The sequence below is a fragment of the Myotis nattereri genome (genome assembly GCF_964212035.1).
Source record: "Myotis nattereri genome assembly, chromosome: Y".
Lineage (NCBI taxonomy): Eukaryota > Metazoa > Chordata > Mammalia > Chiroptera > Vespertilionidae > Myotis > Myotis nattereri.
In genome coordinates this window covers 27,754,429-27,765,595 of record NC_138094.1, presented here as the reverse complement: position 1 = coordinate 27,765,595, position 11,167 = coordinate 27,754,429, and positions in this window count along the sequence as shown.

The following is an 11,167-nucleotide window of genomic DNA, read 5'->3' as shown; positions in this document are numbered from 1 at the left end:
CTCAATTCATAAGTTTGCTGTATGTTTCTGAGAGCCAGGATTTATACAGATACTAGAGGCCAGGTGCATAAAAATTTGTGCACAAGGGCTGTGGGGAGGTCCCTCAGCCCGGCCTGTGCCCTCTTGCAGTCTGGGACCCCTCGGGAGATAACGACCTGCTGGCTGAGGCCTGCTCCCAGGTGGCAGAGGGCAGGCCCAATCCCTAGGTGCAGCCCCTGGTCGGGTTCAGATCAGGGCTGATTGGGGAGTTGGGGCGCTGCCCCCTGTCATACACAGAGCAGGGCGATCAGGAGGTTGTGATTCCACCCTCAGTCATGCTCAGGGTAGGGCCGATTGGGGGGTTGGGGCACCATCCCCTGTCACACTCAAGGCAGGGTCGATGGGGAAGTTGCCGCGCCACCCCCTGTCACGCACAGAGCAGGGCCCATCAGAGAGTTGGGGCACCACCCTCTCTCACCCACAGAGCAGGGCCGATCAGGGGGTTGGTGTGCCGCCACTCTCACACTCAGGGCAGGGCCATGGGGAGATTATGGCTCTACCCTGTCACACACAAAGCAGGCCTCGTGGGGGGGGGGGAGGGAGGAGGGGCACCGCACCCTGTCACACACAAAGCAGGGCCGATCAGGGGTTTGGGGCACCACACCCTGTTACACACAGAGCCGCAGGGCCATCAGGGGTTTTGGGCTCTGCCTCCTGTCATGCTAATCCTGGTGCCGGGAGGCCTCACGGCTCCGCTGATCCCAGTGCTGGGAGGCATATTACCTTTTTACTATATAGGGTAGAGGTCTGGTGCATGGGTGGGTGCCGGCTGGTTTGCCCTGAAGGGTGTCCTGGATCAGGGTGGGGTTACCCACTGGGGTGCCTGGCCAGTCTGGGTGAGGAGCTGAGGGCTGTTTTCAGGCTGGGGGTGACTGAAGCTCCCAACTGCTCTCTTTTTCCTTTTTTTTTTTTTTTATTCTGGGCCAGCTTTAGCTTTAAGAGTTGGCTCCAGCTCTTAGGCCTCTGCTGCTGGAGGTTTCTGGCCTTTGCTTACAATGTTGCGATCCTGCTTGGTTTCTGGGGTTTTGTTTAGCTTCTATGTTTGTTACATAGTTGCTTAGAATTGCAGCTCAGAGGCCTGCAGCGGCAGGCGGGGAACGCTGGAGTCCTCCGTCACTGAAGCAAGCAAGCCTCATGTTAGTTTCAAGCTGCCTGGCTGCCGGCCGCCATCTTGGCTGACAGTTAATTTGCATATTGCCCTGATTAACCAATGGGAAGGGTAGCAGTCGTACGCCAATTACCATGTTTCTCTTTTATTAGATAGGATTGGTTACAGGTTCCTAGGCTGTCATAGACAGATTTTAAAAACATTTCTTTCTTTTTTTTTTTAAATCTGTTTTACTAATTAAGACATTTGTATTAAAAATATGTAGAAATTTTGGAAAGTAGAATGAAGATATTAAAAACTGACCTCACTACATTACATAATGAAATACTATGCAGCTGTGACAGAAAAGGAAATCTTACCCTTGAGATGGCATGGAGGGACCTGGAGAGTATTGTGCTAAGTGAAATAAGCCAGTCAGAGAAAGATATGTATCCTATGATCTTACTCATAGATGGAATCTAATGCACAAAATAAACTGGAGAACAGAATAGAACCAGTGGCATGGATGCATGGAACAGACTGACAGTTGTCAGATGGGAATAGGGAGGGGAGACTGGATAGAGAAGGGGAGGGAATAGCTGAAGAACATATATGCAAATCCCACTGACAAAGGAGGAGTGGGGGGTTGGAAATGGGAGACATCTGCAATAATATCAACAATTTAAAGAAATCAGCCTCAACATCCAGAGATACTACTGTGGAAGGCTGATGTGGATCTACTTCAAAAGTTCTTTTTGTTGTTATCGTTAATCCTCACGTGAGGATATTTTTCCATTGATTTTTAGAGAGAGTGGAAGGGATTGGGAGAGACAGAGAGAGAAAAAAAAAACAAAAAAAAAAAAACATCGAAGTGAGAAGACACATCAACTGGTTGCCTCCCACACACGGCTCAACTGAGGCTGGGATCGAACCTGCATCCAAGGTTTGAGCCCTCGACCAGAATCAAATCAGTAGCCTCTTGGTTCATAGGTTGATACTCAATCATTGAGCCATACCAGCAGGGCAAACCACTTATTATTAGACTAGGGTCCCAGTGCATGAATATGTGCACCTTGAAAGGAACTGTGGGCCACAAGTCTGAGTTTACAGTAGCCACAGGGGCAGGTCTCCACCCACCCTCTGCACCCCCACCCAGCCCCTCCCACCACAGGCTCACTCCTCCTTGCCCCATCTGCCGGTATGGTACCATTCCCCTGCCACTGCTCCCATGCTCTGATGGCGCCTGCCCCACTCACACTGGCTAACAGCTCAGAGTAATTGGTGCCAGTGCTAGCAGTGGGTGCAAGCGGAGCCAGCACCATAAGCAGGTGCAAGTGGTGGCTGCTGCCCTGACCGCCCCTCAGGAGCAGGGGGAGGTGAAGAAGCCCTCAGGGGCAATCAGGGCCGGCAGCCACTGCTTACACCCGCTGATGATGCTGAGTGATTGGGACCAGAGCCAGGCAGGGCACCAGCAGCAGGTGCGAGTGGGGCTGGAGCTGGCCGTGGGTGTAAGTGGAGGCTCCAGCGCGGGAAGCGGGTGCAAGCAGGGCCAGCACCAGCAGCAGGTGCGAGCACTAGGCAGCGCACAGGAGCAAAGCATTTTCAGTAACCACCAGAGGCTCGCCCCAGTGACAGCGACCAGCACCCCACCTTGGTCAGGTGCCCTGGCTCACCTGCTCCACCATCCCACTGCTGCCAATGCCTGCCATGTTCTGCACACGCCCCCTTGTGGTTAGCACACATCATAGCGACCAGTTGTTCCTGTTCCGCTGTCCGGTCTATTTGCAGATTAGCCTTTTATTATATAGGATGGACATTGTTTTGGGGAAAAAATGAGTTACTTCCAATTGCCTTTAATGGATAGATAAAGCTAATTGAATCTATGGTTGGGTATGGTTCTGCAGTCATGACAGTGTGGTGCTAAATTGGAAGAAGGGATGTGGGAGTAGCGATGGGCTGTTAGACGAGTCACTGCCAGACCTTCAGGTCCAGCACACGGACCTTTGGAGGGCCTTTGATTCTTTGGTGGCCCCTGTGTTTCAATTAGCATGGAATCAGAAGAACTACATTCTCAGTGGCCAGTCTCGGGTGACGTCAGTTTATTATCTCACTGGATACGGACCTGTTTGTGTTGTTCGGTACCATGGACCCTGCAAAGTCACACCAGGCACAGATAAGCTCCCTCGAAGGCACTTACCTTGTTATTAGGTAAAACACTGTATAGCTAATGGCATAGGTTAGGCGCTTCAACAACAAACATGTATCTCTCACTTGTGAAGTTTGGAAGTCCAAGATCAAGGACCCATTTCCTGGATAGCAGAGGGCCAATTTGTTGCCATGTCCTCACATGGTGGGGAACAGAGAGAGGGAGAACACTCTGTGGGGTCTATTTTTTTTTAAATCCTTACTGGAGGATATTTTTTCCATTGATTTTTAGACAGAATGAAAGGGAGGGAGGAGGGGGAGAGAGAAACATCGATTTGAGAAAGATACATCGATTGGCTGCCTTCCTCGTGTGCCCCAACTGGGACCAGGGATTGAGCCTGCAACCCAGGTACGTGTTCTTGATGGGGAAATTGAACCAGAGACCCTTCTGTTCGTGGGACAGCACTCTAACCACTGAGAAAAACTGGCCAGGGCTGTGGGCTCTCTTTTATAAGAGCCCTAATCCCATTCATGAGGGCTCCACCCTCATGACCCAATGATCTCCCAAAGACCTCACTCCTGATACCATCACATTAGGAGATGGGGGCAGGTAGGATTTAACATATAAATTTGAGGGATACAAAAATATTCATTCCAGAACATAATGTATATATGTGACTGTGATGTTGGCATATCAGAAGGCCCAAGGGAATCAGCTTGCTAGCCTTCTTCACTTCCTCTTCTCTCCCCTTCCTTCCTGTCCCCAAACTGCACTTAACTCACCTGTTCTATTTTTATTTAATGACCTGGTCCCTCAGTGACCCCTATTCTGCACCGTACATTTTGGCTAAAGGCCTTCCTTTCCATCCATGCCTTGCAGTTCCCATATCTCAGATTTGATTCACATTCCAGAATCCATCACATGGACACCATTCCTGTTCTTAAACATCTTGGATCTTTTCTTTTCCTGGACCTTTTGACAGAGGAGAAACCTTTCCTCTCCCACACCCCCATAAACAAACTCATCAGACAGCCCACTGCACATCTGGTCTTTATGGTAAATGATACCGTGTGGTGGGGCATGGGGAGGAATCAAGGTGAAAATCTTAGGTCATGTGAATACCTGCTAGATCCATAGCTACATGCCTAGAAACTCAAACACACATTTTTACAAAGCTGAAATGGCTGAGAAGAGGAGCTGTAGATGTCGGGGACAAGAATGAAGGAGAAGCCAAATTTATATATTGCTGTGACCTGTGCCTCAGTTTTTATCAACAATAGATCAGACATAATAAAAACCGCAAAACTTGGATGCCCCTAAAACCATGCCTGAGGTCAATGAAATGTCTGTCATAAAAAAATTCATACTTGTCACAGTGACTCAGAAGTAACTGTTCCTTCTAACTGTAAGGATTTTAAATGACAGTTTGTGTAGTTCACTCTGCTTCACACATGGACAGTCAGAGAGACCATTGCATCCACTGGTGGCTAAAAAGAGGAAAGTTATAAAATCATAGCTTTTAAAACACTAATTAGATACTTATCCTCCCTGCCCTTCATGTATAAAAAGTCTTTTCTTATTCCTTAGCATTCTCTTCAGAGCCTTTAGACTCCTGTCAAAATGTGTAATTACTTATTTGTATTTTCACAGATTTAACCTCTGCCTTGCCTTCTAGACCAAGAGGGTCAGCTATAGCCCTAGGGCCAAATCCCCTGGGCCCAGAGTTCAAGAAGCCTTTCTGGGTTTAGGAGTAAGATCAGCCCCTCTGGGCCTGGTACCAAGGGGTGCTTAATCTCACCATTTTTTTAGGTGATGATCATCCAGTTTCCAAGGGACATGCCAAGCCAAATAAAAATTCAGGGGTAATATTTTTTCTTATTTTTCTTTAAATCCCACTCAAGGATATATTTGTTTGTTTGTTTGATTTTAGAGAGAGAAAGAAACATCTATTCGTTGCTTGCCATATGCACTCTAACCGGGGATTAAACCCACAACCTAGGTGTGTGCCCTCACTGGGAATAAAGCTCTCAACCTTTTGGTTTATGGGACAGTGCTCCAACCAACTGAGCCATCCAACCAGGGCAGGAGTAGCTTTTAATATTCACATCCAGGTAGGTAAATATGCAGGAGATAATGAATCTGGCTTGCCATTCAGATTACCTGGAATAGATTTTCTCACTGTCCATACCTCTGTACAGGCCTGGCTTCTGATGGAGTACATTTGATAGAAATGTTCTTGCGTAAAAAGCTTTAATACTGCCCTGGCTAGTGTTGCTAAGTATTTAGAGCATCAGCCCATGCAGTGAAGGGTCATGGGTTCGATTCCTGATTAAGGGCACATACTTGGGTTGTGGATTTGATCCCCAACCTGGGTCCCAGCCAGTGCAGGAGGTAACCAGGTTATGTTGTTCTCTTACTTTGATATTTATTCCTCCCTCCTTCCTTCCCTCCCATTTTCTCCAAAAAAAAAAAAAAGCAAAGGAAAAAATATCCTCAGGGGAGGATTAACACTAAAAAAATGCTTAAATATAAAATTAGAAATGATGCCCCCATCAGGGAAGGGGTTATTCTGGGTGGGAAAGAGGCAAATGGGGAAGCAAACCTATTAATAAATACCTGTGTATCTGCAACATTGTATTTCTTTTTACAAATACTGGATATAAATTTGGAAAGGGTAACCTCTTGTGCATGGGAGAGTGGAAAAGCAGCTGATATTTGTTAAATTTTTCTGTCTGGGTTAGGATATTTTTTAAGTGTAACTCTTCACCTCTCCATACAACTCTGAAAGTTGCTTAATAGTTTTTGAAACAGGAGCAGCAGTAGGGTGCGAGGGTAGAGGGAACTTTGCCTTTGTTGTATCTCTGTCGGAGGTTTGCCTGCCTCAAGTGTTTTCTGCTCAGGTGTTGGTTGGCCAGTGCAGAGGGTGCTGGCCTGAGGGAGTGTGCAGCAGGCCAAGGGATTCAGGCACCCATCTGAGGAATGGCACCAATCCCCTAGGACTTGGGGGTCACCTGCAACATACCTGAAGATATTCCTTGGTCCAGTGGCTTCCCAGGACAGATCCTGTCCTGACAGGTCACCTCGTCACACTTGCAGGACACACTACACTACCATCTATGGAGGGGACTGAGCAACATCATTGGCCAGTCCCTTTTCTCCCCCCTCAACCCCCCTCCCTCCCCCGAAATCTTCATTCAATCTGTTCACCTGTTCTAAAAAATTATCACATTGTATCAGGCTCTGCACTGCACTTTGGGCATAACTACAGTTTCAGGAAAGCAACTGAGAAAGAACCCAGAAGAAAACTGCTAACAGATGACCAGAAAATATCTTCAGTTCATCACTGCCTCTATGATTCTGTTCTGATAAACTAACTTGGGACAGAAACGGGTCTGGAGCTTTGACTGTCAGAAGGATTTGTTTGATTTTTGTCCAAAAAATACTCCCAGTGTCACAGCTTGGGTCTAAGGATGAGATCTCCAACCAAAGAAACAGAGGCCAGGACTAGATTCCAGAATGTGTTCTGAAGCTGAGAAGCTGCCTACTTGAGGGCCCTCTAGCTTCCAATCTCCATCTCTGCGTGTTTCCTGTCATTGGCTCCTTGTCCTCAAGAAACCCATGCCTGTTCGGTCTTGGACCTTCTGTGAGCAGAACCTCTCTTTTAATCTACCCCACCCCTCTTAAGCATGAATGACTTATCTGTCTCTGTTGGAGATACCTCTTATGGATACGTGAGAGGTGTTACTGGATAGGACAGCCTCCCTGACTCAGTGGGAGAGGCTATCCCCAACCTCCATCCTTGTCTTCTCATATAAGTGAAATTTACATAGGAGACCCTGAAGTCAATCTTAGCAATTAAAGCATGCACTTTTATTGAAGAAAGCAAAACAAGTTAAGCAAACTATACATCTGGCTCATGAAGCACAGATGGGCTCTCAGCTAGTCTGAAGAGTAGTTGGGTAGGGGTCTGAGGCATTATAGATTTGCCTGATTATAGGCTTCAGAATTCCTCTGTTGAATATTTTGGTACAGATGAATTCTCAAGGTCCCCTTTTTCACTTTGCTGTGACCTTCCTTCCCAGAATTCATGAAAAGCACCTGGCAACTTATCTTGCCAAGCATTGAGACTGCTGGCTTCTCTGCTTAGGAAATAAACTGCCCTTTTTCTCTCTCTCCCTTTCTCTCCTCCCTTTCTGCATTCTCTCATTAGGAAGGGTTTTTAACCATTTTCTCTGGTGTCCTTGGCTGGGGAAGATAATGGTTTGTTAGCTATAAACTGGCTGCAAATTGCCCACACTGTTTGGCCTTGTTTTAACTTTCCTGGCTCAGTTTCCCTATTCCTCCTGCTCTGGAATTCTGTAACATATCCCACCCACCCATCTATTCCCCCCTTTACACTTCCCTACCCAAGATTTTGGGGATTGATGAGAGAGGACGATCCATTTTAGAGGCTTTAGTTTAAAAGTCCCTTTCTTTTACGAGGGGAGGAGTACCACCCTATTTAGACTAAGCAAAGCCTGCTCTCTAATAAGGGACTGGGCACCTTGGATCTATGAGAGGACATGACTTAGAGTGCGACCCAAAGGCTGCAGCTGAGGGCAGAGTGAAATAGTAAGGTTAAGGATGCCCATTTCCCCCCAGTAATCAAACAGGTTTTGAGAGAAAGAATCCCCGGTGAGTGACAAAAACAGGCCTCTTGCAGGGGAACACCCTTGGCTCCATCTTTCATAGATGGTATCCTCAGTGGGGGCCGACTGGAGCATTGAGCCCTATTAGTTCAAGGCCATTGTGTGGGTAGGTTCTGGTCCACAGGCCTTCCAGACCCAGGGACAGTCCCTCTTCCAGTGGCAAAACCTTTGACAGAGGGGGCGCAGCCCTTGAGGAAGTCCCGTCCCAGGGCACTCCCTTTTCCAGTGTCCCTCTTGGCCATAGAAATAACATTGGCCCTTTTATGTCCTTGTATTCCAGGAATTGGGTGCCTTGGAGGTGACGCATGGCTTAAAGTCGAGCCATTTGTTTCTATAGGATGGCTTTCTTGCTCTTTCTCTGGCCCATCTCAGTTGTTAAAAACACTGAAAGTTATTTCTACCAGTTGTTCAGTAGGGTCTGGGGTCCCAAAGGTTATTGGTAATTTTTTTCCTAATGCCTGAGGCTGTTGGACAAAATGTGTTGTAAAGTGTTGGGCCCTGAACAAATTAACAGTCTCCCTATTTATAACTTTCTTAGAGATAACATGCTAAGGTTTGGGTGATAATGAGCTCTGCTCCTGGTAGTTCAGAACTGTTTGGCAGGATAGTACTTGCAGTTCTGAAAACCAGTGTTTATAGTTTTGAAGCAAAGAAAGGGTTTACAGGCAGCTACTTTATGGGGGAGAGTGAGCTGAGAAAGTGGCTGCTCTGCCTTTGTGAGAGGTAGGCAGTTTGAGGGACTGTCAGGAGGTGTCCCTGGGAGTCTACCCATTCAAAGGCAAACAAAAACAGACAGTTTGAGTCCGATGTGATATAAAAGAAGGCATCTTTTAAGTCTAATACTGAAAACCATGAGTTTGAGAGGGAATTTCCCCTAAAATTGCATGTGGATTTGGTACAATAGGATGTATAGGCATTACAGCCTTGTTGATGGCTCATAGATCTTAGACTCATCTATATGTTCCGTCCTTTTTTATGATGGGTAAGATAGGGGTGTCATAGGGGGAATCACAGGGAGCTAGCAGTCTGTGACCAAGGAATGTAGGCCTTCCCTTGCTTTTAGATTTCTAGTATATTGCCACTTGTTTGAAATTTATTTGAGTCCTATAAGAAATAAAGTGAGCCCCCAAATCAGGGGTCCTGGCAGAGAACAAAGTACTCGGGAGCCAGGCAGCAAGGCGAATATCTTTCCTCCTGCAGAAGGCTGTTCACACATGGTCTGGGAGCACCCGCACACTGAGCAGGTGGTCCATGTGGCTTTTTCATCCTGATGCTGGTGACCTGTCCTCACTCTTGATTGGAGTTCAAGCGCACAGTCTTTCACAATTGGCTAATCCAAGGGGAAGGTTTTGCCTTTGCAGTTCAAGATGGTGGCTCCCAAGGGGGCTGCAAGTCATGTGGCCAACATGGCGGCTGTCTAAATTGTTTTTTGATAGGAAAGATTACTTGTCTATTCTCACATCTCCCATCCGGGTGGCTCTTGCAGCATGTCCTGTCCAAGGCGCTCTGCAGATAGAGCTCCTCTTGGATAAGCGGTAGATAGTGGACCTAGATAGCCAAGGCACTGAAACCTGAGCAGTATATGGCAGCACCTTTCACTCTCCCATTTCTTGGAGGTGCTGGGTACTTATGAAATAGCAGTGGCCGGCACTTCGAGGGGGTCAGTGGCTGCTAGAGTGGAAGAGTTTTAGAAGGAGGAGAAAACCTCCCAGTTCCCTCGCGGCTTTGACATGAAAGGCTGGGCAGGCATTTGCGTTTCATCATGAGTTAGGACACGTTTGCCTGTCAACAAGCACCCCCACTGTCTGAGCAGGCACAAAACCTTAAGTGAAGGGGGACATTGGAGTCACAGGGTCTTCCCTCCTCGCTGACCATCAGAGCCAGAGTCGCCCCTCAGACGGCATTGTTGCGTGGACAGTACCACTGCTATTCTGAATTTTGTCCACACAGCTGCTTGGCTGTGTGTTGTTTTCTAAAACACTCACTGCCGTGTTCAGGTTATTTTGATAACTTCCAGTTTGTCTTGGTGTGTACCTACTACCCATTTTTTAAAAAACCTGACTTCCCACACCGGGTTAATGCTGTCTAAACTCTTACACTCGGCTGTTTTCTTAGCTTGTTTCTAAGCGGAGGTGGTGCCCGCCTCCTGGGAACAGAGGACGTACCTGTCCTCTCTCAGGTCCCAGTCGGGTCCTGTCCTCTGCCAGATGAGAGGAATTCGTTTCTGGCTGGGAGCAGGGTCCTGACCTTGGACTTGCCATAGTGCAGGGTGGGGACTGCAGCCCCGGCTGGCGGAGGCAAGGAATTAGGTGTGCTATGTGGGTTCTGTTCTGAAGCATCCACTGAACCTGGAGGGACCTTTCTCCTGAGGACATAGCAAGAGGGACATGGACAGGTCACTTGCCACTTAGTACCCAAGATAGGGTTGGAACATATGTAATTCCCAGGCTCAGTAGCATGTCCTGGGGTGCAGTTCATCCCTCAGCCACAAGGGGCGCTGGTTGACAGGGAAACGTGTCCTATGAGGTGTGCTGGTTAATAGGTTGCAGGTCTGATGGGCACTGGTCTCCACTTGCTGGTTCCCGGTTTGCTGCCCTGGCCAGGGTCTCCTTTAACAGCGCAGAGCTGGTATCTTCATTGGAAAGCTCTTGCCTTCCTGGGAGAGTCAGCCCCAAGCTCATTTTATTGCTGTGTTGGGTCGCAAGAGGCAGTGTTTTGGCAAAGGTGTGGCTGGCTGGTTTGTTGCAGATGTAATAGTTATGTCACGAGCTTTGCCTACAGCACAAATGAACATGTGTGAAGCATGTATACATGTTTTTCAGGCATGTTTATGTGTGTATGTCTATGAACATGAATACATGTGTATATTCATGGGAAGACAGAAATGGGTTATGGATATAGAAATGGCTAAGAATTTGAAAAGATCAGTTAATTGTTGCAGCTTCCAAAAGCAAGTCATTCTTTTCTTGTTTTTGTTGTTGTTATTAATCCTCACCTGAGGATATATTTCCACTGATTTTTAGACAGAGTGGAAGAGAGAGAGAAAGACAGAGAAACATCAATGGGAGAGAAACACATTGATTGGTCGCCTCCTGCATGAGCCTTGACCAGGGCAGAAGAGCCTACAACCAAGGTAGGTGCTCTTGACCAGAATCAAATCCAGGACCCTTCAGTCCGCAGGCTATTGCTCTATCTACTGAGCCAAAC